The following is a 4370-nucleotide window of genomic DNA, read 5'->3' on the forward strand; positions in this document are numbered from 1 at the left end:
TTTTATATTTAAAATAGTGTTATATTTGTATGTGTGTTCCTGCATGAATGTATGTGCATCACTAATGTGCAGGTGTCCTCAGAGGCAATAAGAGAGTATGGAACTCCCTGGAGCTGGAGACACTTGTGTGCTACCCAATGTGGGTGCTGAGAACTAGATTTGGGTCTTCCATACAAGAGCAGTAAGCACTTTTTTTTTTGAGATGGAGTTTCCCTGGGATTAAAAGTGAGTGTGCCACCACGAGGGAATAACAGTAAACACTCTCAACTGCTGAGCCATCTCTCCATCCCCTTACACAAACTTTAAACTGCTAGTACAATGAAAATCAATTTCAGCCACCCATGCTAAAGAAAGACTAAATTGTCTTTTGTTCCCACTAAAGGAAATAGTGTGAAATTTATGTATTAAAACACCATAAAAATACATTATAGGGCTGGCTGTGACATAGTTAATTAATAATTAAAAACACTGTGTTTTCTCCCTTGTATTTCATGATGCCATGGTATTTACACTGCTTTTACACTTTTAAGTTTTGTAGTAATTTTTCATTCTAAATGTTCATTTTATAATTATTTTTATTTAAAAATTCATATTAATTTGTTTAAAGAAGATTCCCCTCCACCACGTTATGAGTTTCAAGTGCCACACATTAGATGTGTCTATGGAAATGCTTTTATTTATAATTTAATTTTTAAAGATTTGTTTATATTGGCCAGGTGGTGGTGGTGGTGGTGGTGGTGGTGGTGGTGGTGGTGGTGGTGGTGCACACCTTTAATCCCAGCACTTGGGAGGCAGAGGCAGGCCAATCTCTGTGAGTTCCAGAACAGCCTACAGAGTGAGTTCCAGGACAGCCAAGGCTACACAGAAAAACCCTGCCACCAAAAAAAAAAAAAAAAAAAAGGTTTTATATTGTAAATATAAATATATATATATGTATATATATATATTTAAATAATAAAGAAAATGTCTGTGGAAACATGTTTGCACTGCTCTTCTCTGAACCACAGGTTGTAAGTAAAACCCTACTGATTATGAAGCTTAGAATCAGACTCAGAGCTTTATATTTTGAATTTGCTTCTACTTTTAAAATATTCCAAGAGTAATTTCTTTTTTTGGTCTTTCGAAACAGGGTTTCTCTGTGTAGTTTTGGTGAATGTCCTGGATCTCGATCTGTAGACCAGGCTGGCCTCGAATTCACAGAGATCTGCCTGGCTCTGCCTCCTGAGAGCTGGGATTAAAGGCGTGTACCACTGCTGCCCGGCCAATAGTAATTTCTTAAATAAAAAACAAAAGAATTCCACGAGACAGAAGAATTTCAAGTTTCCTTGGAGATGTCCATCCCTATCTTGTTACATTAAACACGTCAACTGTCTTGTGTCCTCAGACATTGAGTAGATAGGAGGAAAAGCCAGTTCCGTTGTTCACTGAGAATGAAAACATGTTCTTTCAATGTCATTTAATCTACTGAATGTGTCCATCACAAGGATGTCTTCCTTATTCCTTTTCGTCCTGAGGGGCTTTGCATGCACTCAAGCAGGCTGCGGGTAGTTGCTGACTAAAAGAGTTGGGGGAACCAGATATAATTCCACCCCTTCTGTTTGCCGTGCATGTAACACATCCCTACGGCCTTTAAACCTGGCTCTCCTTGACAGAGTTAAAAGAAGGGTCATATATGGCAACCACTTCAGGAGGAAGCCCCATGTACATAAGCTTCTTCCATGAAAGAAAACCATGGCAAAACTGACTTTTTAAAATTGAGATATTTCAGGATTTCCAAACATTTATTGGGAGTCCTTGAGGCAACCTACGTGTCACCCAGGAAGCAGTGGCACTTCTGAGACTATACAGTGTTGTGGGAATTGGTTCCGTTCAGCCAATGGCTTTGGAGTGGAAGCCCTAGGGCATGGTCTTGCCTTCATATGTGACTGCTTAAGAGCAGAGGAATAGGGGTCACGCACTCTCCGGCGGTCAGAGGAGAAGCAAGCCTTGCGGTTGGTCCCCATTTGGGCAGAAGGACAGTTGCCTCAGCAGGATCAACATCGGCGTCTTCCTTGTTCTGTATTAGTAAGTCTGTATTTCCATTGTACCCCTTAGTAAATTATTAAATAGACTTTTGTGGGTTCACACATCAGTGCAGTGCTCAGCAGCACTGTGAACCCTGCTCACTGCCCAGCTTCTACTTTCCAGTTGTGCTTGAATCCAGTTTACGGCCACCGACTACACATTCTTCCGTTCTGTCTCTTAGCCAGTGTGCTCACAAATACTGCAGAGGAAACGGGTTGACGCTGGGTTTTATCTTCATTCATCCACTCATTTCTGAGCTGGTCCTAGTGAACACTCAGCTCTTCCTCAGACTCAGGTCACTGCCAGTCACTAATACGGACAGAGGTGTATTCTCTGACACTTCACCCTTCTGAAGGTCCAGGGAGGATTCTCGCGTCATCCGAAGCCTTTGTTTTCCCGCTTGGGTTGAAAACTGAGCTCCTGTTCCCTGCCACCCTGCTGCCTGTCAGTATCAGCTCCTCTCACTGTTGCGTCCCTCTCGGTGGTTTGGCCAACATAGACTCGCGCCTTCTTAGAGGGCTGCTCTTTGATAACTGGGTTGTCTGTGTTGCTAGTCATTTGCAGTCTTAGCTTTCACGTTTGAGTACTTGCTCATCTTTAGTTCCAAGGCAGACAGGAGCTCATCCAAGTCCAAGGATTGTTCACAATTTTTTGTTCTCTGGTTGCAATTCTCTGATTTGTCTGTTTTTTAGATGGAGTCTCATAACGAGTGTGGACTGTGGCCGGTGTCTTGCAACTTCATTAAGTTCTTGGCTTTGTTCCTGATGCAGCTTCACTGCTTCCACACGGTTATCGAGAGCTCTGGTCTGCCAGTGAGTGACTGCTGCATGGCCATGCTCTCTCAACACGGGCTTTAGCATGATTGTATGCCTTCCCAATTGTGCGGCAGTTTAGTGGGAGCATGCAGAGGGGAGCTGGCTCTAGGACTTGCTCACACACATTATTACACGCACACAGCCTCAATCTCCCTTGGCCATCAGGGACAGTGATGAGGACCCATGAGATGCAGGTGTGTGGGAGCCCACAGAGGTTTTCCCTAGTGAGATCTGAGCTTGCTTTACCCAGCAGGGCTGCATAAGGGGATGAATTGACCATGAGCATAGTCACCAGGTGTTTGGAAGGGTCTACACTTGGCTGTGCTAGGGGGAGGTCTTTTGCTCCACCTTTTGGCATTCCTTTAAAAAGCCCTTAGAAGAGCCAGAAGGGGCTGGTGGATAAGGATCCAGGCTTTCCAGAGGCTATCCTGTATTTCTGTCTCTCTCCCCTCTTTATTTCTATCGAAATCTCTTATCCCTCACTCCTCAAGAGTACCCTAAGGAAAAAAGGGGGAGCAGGTCCCTGACACAGGTGCTCAGGACACTCTCCATTCCCTCACTTCACCTTCTCAGTCAGCAGCCAGCTGCTCTCATCCACATCCCAGACCAGGTCCCGATAAGAACCTCTACTAACCAGATGGCCAAGCTTAGCCTCCACTTTCTTGTATATTCCTACTGGTTGCTGAGAGATTTGATATGTTCAGGGACTTGTGATATATTCTTCCTGAAAAGTTTTAGAATCCTTTTACACCTTGTGTTCTGCAGTTTTATAATGATTTGAAATTAGAAAATTCCTTTTTTGTTGTTTTTGTTCTTATAAATGTGTATATGTGGGTGGGTGGTGCAGTGCTCATTGTGGCCAGAAGAGAGCATTGGCTTCCCAGAAGATGGAGCTCTAGTCAGTTGTGAGTTGCCCATATGGACACTGGGAACTATTCTAGGGTCCTCTGGAAGAGAAGAAAGTGTACTTACAGATGAACCATCTCTCCAACCCTGAGTTAATAGATTGTTGGAGTCTAAATATTTGTATTATTCTCTCAAATATTATTAATGGACCAGCCTTAATAATATTCTTCCCAAGGGCCCAGAAGAGATGCTACCAATTGCGGGAAATTGAATCTAGATATACCATGCTCTATGTCCATTTACTTTATTTCTCTATGACAAAATTCTATGTATAAATCAGCTCTGTCCTCACACTCAGCTCCTCTCTGTGCCCACTTTTCCTGTCCTCATAGTTTTAGTAAGATCCTATGCTTCTGAACTCATCTTTGTCCTCTGTTCCTTTGTCCTCCATCTCTCCTTCCTGGCTCTTTACTCCTGGCTCTGAGAAAACTCTACAAGAGATCTGCTTTACCCTCTGCAGAATCTTTGACTTCCTCTCTTCTCTCTGGCCATGTGATTCTGTCTACCCTCTCCAGAGAAACTGTCTTGTTCTCCTCACTACTGACTTTCTGCCACCAGGAATTCTGCCTCACTCCTTACTCCACT

General features: G+C 43.4%; 1 pseudogene; it reads right to left on the reverse strand.

Annotated features, from left to right (window-relative positions):
• Nucleotides 1-2338: 2338 nt before the first annotated feature.
• Nucleotides 2339-2924, reverse strand: LOC114701013 (annotated as a pseudogene).
• Nucleotides 2925-4370: the final 1446 nt, after the last annotated feature.

This window comes from Peromyscus leucopus, chromosome 14 (genome assembly GCF_004664715.2).
Source record: "Peromyscus leucopus breed LL Stock chromosome 14, UCI_PerLeu_2.1, whole genome shotgun sequence".
NCBI classification, from domain to species: domain Eukaryota; kingdom Metazoa; phylum Chordata; class Mammalia; order Rodentia; family Cricetidae; genus Peromyscus; species Peromyscus leucopus.